The sequence below is a fragment of the Stegostoma tigrinum genome, chromosome 2 (assembly GCF_030684315.1).
Source record: "Stegostoma tigrinum isolate sSteTig4 chromosome 2, sSteTig4.hap1, whole genome shotgun sequence".
Lineage (NCBI taxonomy): Eukaryota > Metazoa > Chordata > Chondrichthyes > Orectolobiformes > Stegostomatidae > Stegostoma > Stegostoma tigrinum.
In genome coordinates this window covers 157,137,522-157,154,432 of record NC_081355.1, presented here as the reverse complement: position 1 = coordinate 157,154,432, position 16,911 = coordinate 157,137,522, and positions in this window count along the sequence as shown.

Sequence of the window (16,911 nt, the reverse complement as noted above, 5' to 3'; positions counted from 1 at the left end):
AATGCCCTGAGTTCATCAGCCTTGCCTGTCGGGTCTCTTGCATTGAAATAAATATGCAGACAATATCCAGCCTTGGGCTGACAAGAGACAAGTAACATTCGCGCCACACAAATGCAAGGCTAAGATCATCACGATTAAGAGATAATCTAACCATTGTCCCTTGGCATTCAACAGAGTTACCATCACTGAATCTCCCACTATCAACATCCTGGGGGGTTATTATTGACTAGAAACACAACTGGGAGGTGATGGCCTAGTAGTATTATTACTAGACTGTTAATCCAGGGACCCAGATAATATCTGGGGCTTTGGGTTTGAATCCTGCCACCGTAGGTGGTCGAATTTGAATTCAGTATCTGAAACTAAAAGCCTAACGATGACTGTGAATCCATTGTTGGAAAAACTCATCTGGTTCACTCATGTCCTCTGGGGAAGGTAACGAATCAACTGCCATCCTTACCTGTTCTGCCCTGCATTTGGATCCAGACCCACAACAATGTGGTTGACTATTAATTGCCTTCTGGGCAATTAGGGATGGGGAATAAATACTGCCGAGCCAGTGATGCTGTCACCATGTGGATGAATAAAGGAAAAAAAGCATAAAATACAGAGCCTTATCTGCTTTCCGGAGGGACCACTCTCTCCATGACTGCCTTGTCCGCTCCACACTCCCCTCCACCTCCACCACTCCGGGCACATTTCTCTGCAACCGCAGGAAGTGCTACATATACCCCTACACCTGCCCCCTCACCCTCATCCCAGGGCCCAAGAAGACCTTCCACATCAAGCAGATGTTCACCTCAACATCTGGTATTCTGCATCCACTGTTCCAGATGTGGCCTCCTCTACATCGGGGCAACCAAGCAGAGGCTTGGGGACTGCTTTGTGGAACACCTACGCTCGGTTCGCAACAAATGACTGCACCTCCCAGTCGCAAGCCATTTCAACTCCCCCTCCTACTCCTTAGACAATATGTCCATCCTGGGCCTCCTGCAGTGCCACAACGATGCCACCCAAAGGTTGCAGGAACAGACCTCATATTTCGCTTGGAAACCCTGCAGCCCAATGGTATCAATGTGGACTTGACAAGTTTCAAAATCTCCCCTCCCCCAACCGCATCCCAAAACCAGCCCAGCTTGTCCCCACCTCCCTTAACTGTCATTCCTCCCAGCCTCCCCTCGTCCCACCTCAAGCCCCACCCACATCCTACCTATTAGCCTCATCCTGCCCCCTTGACCTGTCCATCCTCCCTAGACTGACCTATCCCCTCCCTAACTCCCCACCTACACTCACCTTTACTGGTTCCACCCCCGCCTCTTTGACCTGCCTGCCTCGTCTCCACCTATCTTCTCCTTTATCCATCTTCAAGCCGCCTTCCCCTCTCTCCCTATTTATTTCAGAATCCCCTTCCTCTCCCCATTTCTGAAGAAGTGTTTAGGCCTGAAACATCAGCTTTCCTGCTCCTGTGATGCTGCTTGGTCTGCTGTGTTCATCCAGCTCTACATCTTCTTATCACATAAACTGCAAGGGCAGGTCAGAAGCCAGGAATACTGCAATGGGTCACTCACCTCCTGATTCCTCAAAGCCTGTCCACTATTTTACAAGGAACAAACCCGGAGTGTGATGGAATATTCCCCACTTGCCTGGAATACTCAAGAAGCTTGATACCTTCTAGGACAAAGCAGTGTGCTCGATTGACACTAAATCCACAAGCATCCACTTCCACCAGCAAAGCTCAGTAGCTGCAGTGTGTACTATTTACAGGATGCACTGTAGAAATTCCCCACAGACTCTCAGACAGCACCTTCTGAACCCATGACCACTAGCATCTAGTCGGACAAGAGCAGCAGATGTATGGGAACATCAACACTCTCACGTACCACTCCAAGCCACTCACTGTCCTGACTTGGAAACATGTCATCATCCCGCTACTGTTACTGGGTCAAAATCCTGAAATTCCTCCCATCCCCCCCCCACACCCCCCATTTAGCGTTGTGGGTCAACACACAGCAGGTGGACTGCAGCAGTTCAAGAAGGCAGCCTACCGTCACCTTCTGAATGGCAGTTGTGGACTGTCAATAAATGCTGGCCAGCCAATCACTCCCACATCCTACAATTGAATAATAAAAAAAAGTACAGTTTGATTTGTCAGTCCTACTGCCTTCTCGGCCTTGCTGTTGCCTGCCTTGACTGTTTAATCTACTCCTCTTCTGAATTGCAACAGCCTCCCAAGTCATACTGCCAGATATTGCCCCCTTCCAGTACAGATGCAACCTGTCTTTTTTATACAGGTCACTTTACCTCAGAAGAGATTCCAATGATCCAAAAATCTGAATCCATGACCCCTACACCAGATCCTCAGCCACATTCATTTGCTCTGGCCTCCTATTCCTACTCTAACTGGCATGTTGCACCAGGAGTAATACAGGTACAATTCAGTATTTGAGGATCTATTTTACAACTTCGCCCCTAATTTCCCATTTTCTCTTATGAGAACTCCATTCTTTTCGCTTGTATTTGCAATTTGTACAACAACCTGCTGGTCACTCTCCTCTGTGAAAATATTCTACACTGATACATCTTTGACCCTGGCACCCAGGGGTCATCATACTATTCTGATGTCGGCTGCAGAAACATTTGTCAGTGCCCTGACTAGATAGTCCCCTTTCACGCTTGATCGCTTGGAACCTGACATGCTCCTCATTATGGTAGAGCCAGTTTCATAACCAGAAACCTGACTGTCAGTGCTATATTCCCCTGAGAGTCGATAATCCCTTGCATTTTCTAAAACAACATCCTTATTTGAGATGTTCCAGCAAAGGGTGAAAGTGGGGAAGAGGCTTTGGTGCATACATTAGAGCCTGGAAGCAGTCATTTGCATTGAAGAGGGGATCATTGTGGGCCGGGTGTCAATGATAACTTAAGCCCCAAACATTACATCAATGTATTGTTTCCCTCCCTCCTTTTGTAACCATAAAAAGGGGTGAGAGAGAAGTGCTAATTTTTTTGGTAGCAGAGTGAGAAATAATGCATTGGTATGATAGGCTTCGGTGATCAACAGTAGAGCAAAAAGTACTGGTAAGTTCAGGTAAAGTCTTTTTAACTTTTCTCTCAATCTTAGAGCAGCCAAAATGACAGCTAGGACAGTGGCATGCTACTTCTGCAGGATGTGGGAGATCAGGGAGACTTCCACTGTTCCTGATGATTACACCTTTGGGAAGTTCACCTAGCTGCAGAGACCGTTACGGAGCTTGGGCTGGCTGCACTCAGTAGCATCCAAGATGCTGAGCACATCATAGATAAGAGTTTTAGTGAAGTGGTCACACCTAAGGTACAGGCAAAGAGTAGCTGAGTGACCACCAGGAGGCCATTCTCCTTGAAAACAAGAATATTGTTTTGAATACTGTTGGGGGGGATGACAGATCAGAGGAAACCTCTAGTAGCCAAGTTGGTGGCTCTACAACTGGCTCTGGGATACAATGGAAAAGTGTAAAGGTAAACAGGAACTTAATGACAAGAGATTCGATAGTTAGAAGGACAGACAGGAGATTCTGTTGCGGCCAATGGGAATCCAAAATGGTATGTTCCTTCCCAGCTGCCAGGGTCTGGGAGGCCATGGAGCGACTGCAGAACATTTTCAAGGGAGGGGGTGAGCAGCCAGAAGTCATTGTGCACATTGGGACAAATGACATAGGTAGAAATAAGAATGATGTCCTGTGGATTGGTTATAGAGAGCTAGGAAAAAAGTTAAAAACCGGGATCTCAAAGGTGGTAATCTCTAGATTACTTCCAGTGCCACGTGCTAGCGAGGGTAAGAACAGGAGGATATGGCAGATGAATGAGTGGCTTAAGACTTTGTGCAGGCGGCAGGGATTCAAATTCTTGGATCATTGGAATCTTTCCTGAGGCAGAGATGACTTATTCAAGAGGGGCATGCTGCACCTGAACTGGAGGGGGATCAATATCCAGGATAACAAAGTGTGGAGCTGGATGAACACAGCAGGCCAAGCAGCATCTTAGGAGCACAAAAGCTGACGTTTCGGGCCTAGACCCTTCATCAGGGAGGGGGATGGGGAGAGAGGGGGAGGCGGACCAAAGATGGATAGAGGAGAAGATAGGTGGAGAATAGAGTATAGATGAGGAGGTAGGGAGGGGATAGGTCAGTCTGGGGAGGACGGACAGGTCAAGGGGGCGGGATGAGGTTAGTAAGTAGGAAATGGAGGTGCGGCCTGAGGTGGGAGGAGGGGGTAGGTGAGAGGAAGAACAGGTTAGGGAGGCAGGGATGAGGTGGGCTGGTTTTGGGATGCAGTGGGGGGAGGGGACGAGCTGGGCTGGTTTTGGGTACCAAAATCCAGATGGGCAATTTGCTAGTGCTACAAGGGTGGGTTTAAACTACAATTGGCGGGGGGGGGGGGTGGGGGTGGCACCTTAAATAGCAGGAAGGCAAGTGCGAGGTTGGAAATAGATACATTAATCAAAAATAGCAAGTTGAGGATACAGGTCAGGCTGGAACAGGACAGGGAGTGAGGAATGCCTGTTGGATTAAATTCCATCTCTTAAAATGCTGATGAACTCAGGGCTTGGATTTGTATGTGGGACTGGAATATTGTAGCCATTACAGAAACATGGCTAAGGGAGGGACAGGACTGGTTGCATAACGTGCCAGGGTACAGGTGCTTTAGGTGGGACAGAGGTGGAATAAAGAGGGGAAGGGGAGTTGCATTTTTGATGAAGGTGAGTATGGCAGCAGTAGTCAGAGATGAAATAACTGAGGGATCATCCAGTGAGGCTTCGTGAGTGAAGCTGAGAAATAATGGGGGGTGGTGACATTATTGGGTTTGTACAATAAGCCCCAAAATAGTCAACAGGAATTAGAGATACAAATATTTAGGGAGATTGAGGAGCAATAGGTTGTTACAGTGGGGAATTTTAATTTTAATAACATAGATTGGGACTGCTATAGTGTTAAGGGCTTAGATGGGGTGGAATTTGATGGATGTGTTCAAGAAAGTTTCCTAAAGTAGTATATAGAGGGTCATACTCAGAAAGAGGCAAATCTTGACCTACTCTTGGGAAATAGGGCAGGATTGAGGTGACCGTGGGGGAGCACTTTGTGACCAGTAACCACAGTTCTATTGATTTTAAAATACTGAGGGGCAAGGACAGAACTGGACCACAGGTTCAAGTTCTAAACTGGGGCAAGGTGAATTTTGACGGAAGTAGACAAGAGCGTGCAGGGGGTGATTGGAGTAGTTTGATTGCAGTTAAAGAGACCTCTGGCAAGTGGGAGGCCTTCAAAAGTGTGATGGCTACAATTCAAGATCTTTATGTTCCTTTATGAATGGCAAGGTTGGTAGGAGTAGTATATCCTGGATGACAAGAGATATTGAGGCTTTGTCCAGAAAAAAGAAGGAGGCATAGCTCAGGAGCAGGCAGCTGTGATCAGGGGAATCCCTGGGGGTATATAGGGGATGTTGCTGAAGAAGGAAACCAGGAGGGCAAAAGGGGACATGAGATAGCTTTGGCTGAGAAGATTAGCATGAATACAAAGCGATTCTTTAAGTATATTAAAGGAAAAGGAATAACGAGGTAGAATATGACCCTTCAAGGACCAAAGTGGACATCCATGTGTGGAACTGCAAGAGATGGCCGAGGTCCTCATTGAATTCTTCTCCTCTGTGTTTACCGTGGACAAAGACAGGAGCACTCGGGAACTTGGGGAAGTTAGTACCTATATCTTGGGGACAGTCCATGTCACAGTAGAGAAGGAATTGGAAGTATTTGAATGCATTAATCTCTTGGCCCTAACCAGATGTATCCAAGAACCTTGCAAGAAGCTAGGGAAGAAAATGCAGGGGTGGGGGGTGCAGGTTGATATATTTACATCATCATTAGCCAAAGGGTGAAGTCCCCAAAGACTGGAGGGTAGCGAATGTTGTGCCCTTACTCCAGAAGTGCTGCATAAAAATACTTGGGAATTGTAGACCAGTAAGCTTAACATCTGTGGTAGGTAAACTATTTGAGAAGATTCTGAAGGATAAGATATAGGTGCACTTGGAAAAACAGGGTTGGATTAGGAGTAGTCAGCATGGCTTTGTGCATAGGAGATCATGCCTCACAAGTTTGTTTGGGTTCTTTGATAAATTACATGAAGCTTGATGAGGCCTGGGTAGTATTCGTAGTCTGTATGGATTTCATAACGTTCCACATGGTAGGCTTCTCTGGATGATTAGATTGTATGGAATCCAGGGAGATCTGGAAAATTGGATATACAATCGGTTTGATGGTAGGAAGCAGAGTGTTATACTGGAAGGATGGTTGTCTGACTGGAGACCTGTGACTAGTGGTATGTCTCACGGATCAGTGCTGGTCCCATTGCTGTTTGTTATCTATGTTGATGATTTGGATGAGAATGTCCAAGGCATGATTAGTAAATTTGCAGATGACATTAAAATAGGTGGTATCATTGACAGTGAGGAAGGTTATCAGAAATTGAAGCAGGATCTTAATTCGCTGGGGACGTGGGCCGAGAATTGGCAAATGAAGTTTAATGTAGATAAGTGTGAGGTGTTGCATTTTGGAAAGTAAGATCAGGGAGGACTTTTGTGGTGAATGGTAGGGCCTTAAGGAATGTAGTGGAACAGAGGGACCTTGCCGTTCAGGCGCATGGTTCTGTGAAAGTGGAATCACAGGTAGACAGGGCAGTGAAGGAGGCTTTTGGCATACTGGCCTTCATCAGTCAGGGTATTGAGCATAGAAGTAGGGAAGCTATGATGCAGTTGGACATGATGTTGGTGAGGCCGCACTTGGAGTAATGTGTTCATTTTGGTTACCTTGCAACAGGAAGATTGTTATTAAACTGAAAAGAGTGCAGAAGAAATTAACAGACCTTGCCAGGACTCAAGGGATTGAATTATAGGGAGGAGTTGCATAAGTTGGGACCTTTTTTCTTTAGAGTGTGGGAGACTGAGGAGGGATCTCATAGAAATGTATAAGATCATGAGAGGAATGGATAGGGTGAATACAGTCAGTCTTTTCCCCAGGGTTGGGGAATTGATGATTAGAGGGCATTAGTTTAAGGTAAGAGGGGAAAGAATACATGGGAACCTGATGCACAACTTTTTTTACACAGAGAGTGGTATGCATATGGAATGAGTTGCCAGCAAGAATGGTTGAGGCGGGTACATTAAAAAAGTTTCAAAGGCATTTGGACAAATACATGGATAGTAAAGGTTGAGGACAATCTGGGCCAAGTGTCAGGAAATGGGCTTAGCATGGGTGGACATTTTGGTCAACATGGACCAGTTTGGGCAAAAGGGTCTGTCTCTGCGCTGTAGGACTCTAAGACTCCATAACCACAGGAGCCTACTACACTAGCTGCCACCCGTTGTATCTTTCCTAGATGTAACCCATCTACATAACTGTATTTGCAGCTCTTCTATTGTATCTGCAGCTCTTGTACCTTCCTGAAACTGTCCTTCATCACAACCCAGCTCCTCTAAATTCCTCATTGCCTTAATCAGTGGTTCCAACTAGTGCATGCGATTCGATAAGATTTGCGACCAAACACACTTCCTGCAGCCATAATCATCAGGAACATTGAAATTTTCCCTAATGTCCCATATCCAACAGGAAGAGCACATCACTGTAATAAAGGTGCCTTGATCCACAGACCCAGAAAATAGCACAATCTTACTGCTATAAAAATACTGCTCCAGGATAAACTTGGGGGGCATGGTGTCTCAGTGGTTAGCACTGCAGCCTCAAAGCTCTTGGGACCCAGGCTCAATTCCAGCCTCAGGCAACTATCTGTGTGGAGTTTGCACATTCTCCCTGTGGCTGCATGGGTTTCCTCCAGGTGCTCTGGTTTCCTCCCACAGTCCAAAGATGTGCAGGCTAGGTGGATTGGCCATGCTAAATTGCCTATAGTGTTCAGGGGTGTGTGGATTATAGGTGAATGGGTCTGGGTGCGATGCTTCAAGGAGCAGTGTGGACTTGTTGGGCCAAAGGGCCTGTTTCCACACTGTAGGGAATCTAATCTAATCTAAACTTAATACAGATGTTTTATATTTTTAAAAAATCAAGACATCTCAGCAAAACATATATTAAAAACATACACTCACCCTACCCACTATTGTAGATTTTATAAAATAATTATAAGTTTTATAAATCTTAACAACAAACAATTAGCCTGTCCCCAGCTGTGAACAATTCTGAAAATGAGGTCTCTGCAAGGTCAGGTCTGTTTCTCTAGGACCGAACTCTGATGTATGGAGATGCTTATTACATCACAGCCAGTCAGCGTGAAATTTCACTGCTTGTTATTTTTGATCTCACTCCTCTCCACTTGCTGTACAACTAGGCCTGAAATGTCAGCTTTTGTGCTCCTAAGATGCTACTTGGCCTGCTGTGTTCATCCAGCTCCACACTTTCTTTCCTCATATTCCTTAATTCAGTTACCACCCCAAATCGTATCTACGTATGTTTTGATTGTATTCAACTTCTGAAAATCCACAGATCTGTGATAGTTAAGTATGAACAAATTTAGAGTCATAGAGGTCTACAGGATGGAAATAGGCCCTTTGGCCCACCTTGCCCATGCCATCCACCATCTCCCTGAAACTACTATCTATCACATTATCTGCCTCCTGTCCTCAGTGCTTCTAACTGCCGCTCAAAACGATCCATGCAGTCTGAGAAGAGCTGCAGTTGGACATACTTCATGCAGACTTAGTCACCAGGGATACTTTACTGCTCCTGATCCCCGAAATCTGACAGGAGGAGCATACCACTCCGTTGACTGCCATCGCTGCCCCTTTTGCAACTTGAAGACTTAGGAATAAGAAAGGTTGTTGCTACTTGTTGCTACTGGCCCTCCTCAACAAAGCCTAGTGTTCACCCCGGCCCAGTATTAGGTCTAATGAGCAGCACTTCAACCACAAAGCAGGCCCTTGCAAAAATGTTTGGAAGAAGACACAGTAATCCTCCCAACCCACACTTGCCTAAACTCCCACACTTAACCCAGTTGTCAGTATTTTCACACTCTGATGTTTGCACTCTATGCTTGGCAAATGTTATCCCTGACATTCTACTCTCCAGGCCTGCCCTGCTTCACAAACTAGATTTAATTATTTTACTTAATCAGTTTAACCAGTTGAATTAGCTACCCAAGATAACAAGGTGTAGAGCTGGATGAACACAGCAGGCCAAGCAGCATCATAGGAGCAGGAGAGCTGACATGTCTAGGCCCGAAACATCAGCTCTCCTCCTCCTATGATGCTGCTTGGTCTGCTGTGCTTACCCAGCTCTACACCTTGTTATCTCGGATTCTCCAGCATCTGCAGCTCCTACTATCTCTGAATTAGCTTCCCACTCTGTGCTACATGACTATGACAGCTTAGTTAAAATATCCTTTAGCCTGAAACATAAAGAAAACAACCCTTAGATGTCTTCCCTTCCCTTAACTGCATTTTTATATTTGAAGAAGTCAAAAGATTAAGATTTACACTCTTAAACTCCTACATTTAGGTCAACTCAGAGTTTTTCATTCTCTGCAGGTTGCATTCTTATGTTTCAATTAAACTTTGTAAATTCCATTCAACTCCAGACTGAGCATACACAGCTTCACCTCAGAAGCCAGTAACCTAATTCAAGCAACTCGTCTCTGCCTTGCTTCTATAGTGCCAAGCATAACCTTCCTAAGATAAAGAAACGAATCCTGCACACAGTACTCCTGACGATATCAGTGACCTGTATAAACATAACATCACAAGGTTTCCTGGAGGACCTTGTATTCTGAGATTATGAATTAAACTGATGGCAAATCTAAAAGATTTATTGAAGAGCCTTCAATAAACCCATCTTCCAGATTACATTGGAAATAGAGAGGGAGAATTAGACAGTGGAGAAAATGGCAGTGTTATGTAAGTAAAGACAATGGGGTATTCAAGGAGAAAATATATCCTTTGGAACATTCGAGATGGAATGTTTCTCTGTTTTGTGTGCTCAAAGGGAATTATATCTTCATAATCTTTATTAGAAACTGTTCAGTAGAGCTCATAAAATAGAGAACAAGATACAAATTCAAATCAGTCATACATATTAAGAGGCAGTATTACTCAGATATTGCATGGCTAACTGTATTGAATACTTTGATTAATTTTGTGAACACTGGGATCTTCTTTCTTCATTGACAGCAAGAAACATGACTGCAGATTCACTTGAAATGAGTTATGACTCACTGGAACCACGGTATCGCACTCGTAAGTGTAGTTATAAAGGTTTGAATTGATATTAATCTTCGCTATGATATAGAATTGGAAAGCATTTAGCTGTTGATGTTCTGACAGTCTACGGGATTATTCAGCAAGGCAGTTATTCTTGTCCACTACTGGCGAAATGAAGAAACTCAACAAGGGTTTAGGAGGCCAGGGAATGGCTTTGATCATTTTGAAGAATGGAAATCAAATGTTCCCATTTGGTTAGTTCAGAATTATTTGGCATGTGAATTAAAATAATGGAGTGCCATCGTGAGTGGAAAGGAAAAGCACTCCAAATGTGGTTTTGAAGGCACACAGATCTTTCACTTAACACATCTGTGTGGGAGAGTAATTGAGTTAAATCCATTGGGTGGGCTGAGTATGTGTAGGAAGTTTTTTCTATGTAAAGGAAATTATGAGGTGACTGTACTACTTGGACAAGTTGTAATGGGAGATAATCTTTTTATACAAAGCTGTATGTTGTCCTCCTAAAAATTGCAGGTCTGTATAGGTGAAAGCAAAAGTTTGTAGATGGAGGACCGCTATGTAATGTGGACATTGGGAAAATGACCAGAATAATTGTGATGAGAATGTTTGTTGAGGGATATATATTGGCCCCGAAAACTGAAGAATTGTAATGAACTACAATCTTTTACTTTCTCTTGAGAGTACATATTGCACTTTGGTTTATTATCAGTAGAGTGCAAACCTAGTGTCCAAATTTCTGGAGTGTGACATGAAACCGCATTGCCCTGACTCAGTGATGAGAGTGCCACCAGTGGGCCACAGATGACGTCATTGTTGGGGAAATTCTGAGACTGAATAGAGAGAGAAATTAGCTTTGTATGAAGGTAGAGGGGAATGAATATTTCTGAGGATTAAGGGTGTGAATTGGGAACCAAATATCACAGGGCTGGCAAACCTATCTTTTCTTGAAAAATATTCCAATATGAATCAAATGCTTTTTCCTGTTTACCATATTCTTGAATTGACGCAGTAGCAAACATTGTTGAACAGGGAGCAATCAGTGATTTAAGGTCTGCCTGTCAGTATTATAAAACATGCCTATTTTTAACAATTAGTTAAAGTATTGAACAATTTCATTATCGTGCAGTGTGAACACTGGGACCTTTTTGTTTCTTTAATGAGCAGGTGAAATGAGTCTAGATTCTCTTGAGGTGTCAAAGTCTTCTTGTCGTAAGTACAATTATAGATAACCTTAAATTGGAAGAATTAAGATTTTCTTCATGAGCATCAATTGGAAGGAATTTGTGCATTTATGATCTAAAATCCCGAGACACTAAATCACAATAATTGATTCCTTAGTTCTGCTAGCTTAGCCTGGCCATAAGACCATAAGACATAGGAGTGGAAGTAAGGCCATTCGGCCCATCAAGCCCACTCCGCCATTTAAATCATGGCTGATGGGCATTTCAACCCCACTTCCCTGCACTTTCCCCGTAGCCCTTGATTCCTTGTGAGATCAAGAATTTGTCGATCTCTTGTCGATGCCTTGAAGGCATCTAACGTCAATGTATGTAGTGGCCAGAACACTGTTTGGTAAATGTTAAATCATAAGGTCTCGAGCATGTAATTCCTCAAACCAATTCATCCATCCGTTTTACATCATGGCCTATTGCTGAATCCGAACATCAACAACTCATTTGCACCTTGGATTTTGACTCATTTCGTTGTCAAACTGAATTGGCATTGTTGTCCATTTGCTTCATGATTATTAATATCCTTTTAGGCTCCATAATAGCCTTTTCTCTAGTTGTTACCTCTTTGTATTGATCCAGAAAGTCATCCTTTACACACGACATGAATTCCTTCCCTGTGAAGCTGTCACTAATTAAATTTGTCTTATCAACATGCCGATGAAAGACAATAGGAATTACTGCTGTGCCTGTAATGCTTGCATCTCTAATTTTCTCTTTTATCCCTTCCCACCATTGCCACACCAGTTTGGCGTCTAGATACAAACATTACTGTTGCTTTTTAAACTCTACAAATACAGATTCCATTTGACTGGAGCTAATATCTTTCCTCACTATTGTATTTATTTTCCTCTTTAGTCAGGAACAGCACCTCACCTTTTCCTTTTTCTCCATCTTCCATAAAAACTGAATACTCCTGGACATTTAATTCCCATCAATGGGCACCCTGCAAACACATATTGTTATTGATGTGGAAGTGCCGGTGTTGGACTGGGGTGGACTAGGCCAAAAAAAACACACAACACCAGATTATAGTCCGAGATAACAAAGTGTAGAGCTGGATGAACACAGCAGGCTAAGCAACATCTTAGGAGCAGGAAAGCTGACGTTTTGGGTCTAGACCCTTCTTCAGAAAAATGTTTTTGTGATGAAGGGTCGAGGCCCGAAACATCAGCTTTTGTGATCCTAAGATGCTGTTTGGCCTGCTGTGTTCGTCCAGCACTACACCTTGTTATCTCAGATTCTCCAGCATCTGCAGTTCCTATTGTCTCTCACCAGATTATAGTTCCACAGTTTTATTTGAAGACACAAGCTTTTGAAGTCTGACTCCTTCTTCATGTGTCAGTAATAGGGTCACAGACTCCGACTGCATGGAAACAGGCCCTTCCGCGCAAACTGGACCAGGCTGACCAAGATGCTTATTGACACTCACCCTGTTTCCATGCACTTGGTCCAGATCCCTCTCAACTTTTCCTATCCATTTTTCATCCAAATGCCTTTTAACTGTTGTTAATGTACCCACCTCAACCACTTCCGCTGGTAGCTCATTTCATATGCGTACCACCATCTGTGTAAAAGATTTGCCTGTTAGGTTCCCATGTATTCTTACCCCTCTTATTTTAAACTGATGCCCTCTGTTCCTCAATTCCCTATCCCTGGGAAAAAAAAGACTGAGTTCATTCACCCTATCCATACCTCATGATCTTTTCCACTTCCATAAGAACCCCCCTTAGTCTCCTACACTTCAAAAAAAATCCTAACTTGTTCAACCTCTCCCTGTAGCCCCAGTCCCTTGTGTCCAGGCAGCATTTCTTTAGTTCCCTTTCCAGTTTAATAGAACATTGAACATAGAACATTACAGCACAGTACAGGCCCTTCAGCCCTCGATTTTGTGCCGACCAGTCATACCGATCTCAAGCCCATCTCACCTACACTATTCCATGTATGTCCATGTGCTTATCCAATGACGACCTAAATGTACCTAAAGTTGGCGAATCTACTACCATTGCAGGCAAAGTGTTCCATTCCCTTACTACTCTCTGAGTAAAGAAATCACCTGACATCCGTCCTGTATCTTTCACCCCTCAATTTAAAGCTATGCCCCCTCGTGCTCACCGTCACCATCCTAGGAAAAAGGCTCTCCCTATCCACCCTATCTAACCCTCTGATTATTTTATATGTTTCAATTAAGTCACCTCTCAACCTTCTTCTCTCTAATGAAAACAGTTTCAAGTCCCTCAGACTTTCCTCGTAAGACCTTCCCTCTATACTAGGCAATAACATTCTTGCTATGGTAATGTGACCAAACTGAATACAGTACTCCAGGTGTGGCCTGACCAACATCCTGTACAACTGCAACATAACTTCCCAACTTCTGTACTCAATGCAGTAACGGATGAAGGCCAGTGTGCCAAAAGCCTCCTGCAGTGCCACATTGATGCCACCCGAAGGTTGCAGGAACAGCAACTCATATTCCGCTTGGGAACCCTGCAGCCCAATGGTATCAATGTGGGCTTCACCAGCTTCAAAATCTCCCCTTCCCCCACTGCATCCCAAAACCAGCCCAGTTCGTTCCCTCCCCCCACTGCATCACACAACCAGCCCAGTTCTTCCCCTCCCCCCACTGCATCCCAAAACCAGCCCAGCCTGTCTCTGCCTCCCTAACCTGTTCTTCCTCTCACCCATCCCTTCCTCCCACCCCCAGCCGCACCTCCATTTCCTACCTACTAACCTCATCTCACCTCCTTGACCTGTCCGTCGTCCCTGGACTGACCTATCCCCTCCCTACCTCCCCACCTAAACTCTCCTCTCCACCTATCTTGTTTTCTCTCCATCTTCGGTCCGCCTCCCCCTCTCTCCCTATTTATTCCAGAACCCTTACTCCATCCCCCTCTCTGATGAAGGGTCTAGGCCCGAAACGTCAGCTTTTGTGCTCCTGAGATGCTGCTTGGCCTGCTGTGTTCATCCAGCTTCACACTTTATTATCTTGGATTCTCCAGCATCTGCAGTTCCCATTATCACTGCACTGTGATATGGACTGTCTCTAAGATATCGCCCCTAACTTCCCTAACTTCCCAAAGTTATGAAGTGTTCATGTCCTTTTCCACTGTAAACACAGAGGAGAAATACTCATTGAGGACCTTGCCCACCCCTGCGGTTCCACATATACATGGTCCCTGAGGGGTTATATTCTGCCTCTAATTATTCTTTTTTCTTTAATATACTTAAAGAATCTCTTTGGATTCACCCTAATCTTCTCAGCCAAAGCTATCTCATGTCCCCTTTTTTGCCCTTCTGATTTCTTTGTTTCGTAAAGTCCTATCCCCTATATATATCTGGGATTCGCTTGATCCTAGCTCCCTGTATGTGAGCCATCCTCCCTTTTTTTCTGGTCAAAGCCTCAATATCTCTTGCCATCTAGGGTTCCCTACTCCTGCCACCCTTGCCTTTCACCCTCGCAAGAACATAAGGACATTGAACTCTAGCTATCTCAGTTTAAAGGCCTTTGCAGAACATCTACGCTCGGTTTGCAGTAAACAACTGCACCTCCCAGTCACGAACCATTTCAACTCCCCCTCCCATTCCTTAGACGACATGTCCATTCTGGGCCTCCTGCAGTGCCATAATGATGCCACCCGTAGGTTGCAGGAACAGCAACTCATATTCCGCTTGGGAACCCTGCAGCCCAATGGTATCAATGTGGATTTCACAAGCTTCAAAATCTCCCCTCCCCCCACTGCATTCCAAAACCTGCCCAGCTTGTCCCCGCCTCCCTAACCTGTTCTTCCTCTCACCTATCCCCTCTTCCCACCTCAAGCCGCACCTCCATTTCCTACCTACTAAACTGATCCCGCCCCCTTGACCTGTCCGTCCTCCCCGGACTGATCTATCCCCTCCCTAGGTCCCCACCCATACTCTCCTCTGCACCTATCGTCTCCTCTATCTATATTCAGTCCGCCTCCCACTCTCTCTATTTATTTCAGAATCCTCTCCCCCCATCCCCCTTTTCTGATGAAGGGTCACGGCCCAAAACATCAGCTTTTGTGTTCCTCAGATGCTGCTTGGCCTGCTGTGTTCTACAGCCCACACTTTGTTATCTTGGACTCTCCAGCATCTGCAGTTCCCATTATCTCTGTACAGAGTACCCTTGGTGACACCAGTGCCCTATATAAATGTAACATCACAAGTTGTCCTGGAGGATCTTTTATTTTGGAATTATGAAATGTCTTCAATAAACATATCTTCCAGACTACCTTTGACTTCAAGAGTGGAGGAAATAGTGGTGTTAATAAGTAAAACCAAGGCGTATTCAAGGGAAAAAAAATCCCTTTTTGGAAGTTTAGAGATGGAATGTTTCTATGTTTATGTGTGCTCAAAGGAAATTATATCTTCATAACTTTTCTTTGGAGCTATTCAGTAGCATGGAGAACAAGCTACAAATCCAAAATCTGTCTGCCCATTTTATGAGGCATTGTTACTCAGATATTGCATGGCTAATTGTATTGAATACTTTGATTAATTCTGTGAACACTTTTTTCTTCTTTTTTCAATGACAGCAAGAAGCATGACAGCAGATTCACTTGAGATGAGTTACGACTCACTGGAACCACGGTATCGCAGTGGTAGGTGCAATTATGATTAGATTCCCTACATGTGGAAACAGGCCCTTCGGTCCAACAAGTCCACAACCGCCCGTTGGAGCATCCCACCCAGACCCATTCCCCTATAACCCACACACCCCTGAACACTATGGGCAATTTAGCATAGCCGATCCACCTAGCCTGCACATCTTTGGACTGTGGGAGGAAACCGGACCACCCGTAGGAAAGCCACACAGACATGGGGAGAATGTGCAAACTCCACACAGACAGTTACCTGAGGCTGGAATTGAACCCAGGTCCCTGGTGCTGTGAGGCTGCAGTGCTAACCACTGAGCTACCGTGCTGCCCCATTACTGATGTCAAAGTTTCCTTCTGTATCTGCACTCAATACCTACTTCATGTATTCTTGTTGTAATGATGTAACTGCACAATCTATTTGTTGACTTTGATCGTCATTTTAAAAATGCCTTTACTGCATGTGAATTTAATGTGGTTCTTTTTTGGAACTGGAGTGACTCAATCTACTCTGTGACTGTGGAAAGAATGTTCTCAGCTCTGACAGCTGCAACATATCTCCTGGTTGGTAGAAGCAGCTGGTCACATTTGGCTTTGTACTAAGGAAAGATTACATTGCCTTGGTCCATTAAATAATTGCCTAGTGGAAGACAGAAGAGATTTCTCCTGTAAATTATGAACTGAGAATTAAAAACATCAACTGATCAATGCAATGTTCAGGTCATAGTCATTTTGATTCTTCAGTTTTTAAGCACCACAAGTTGAACAGAGCAGGGCCTGGTTCCACTCTCGCCCTGAGCTCCTCCTCATCTCTTTCTG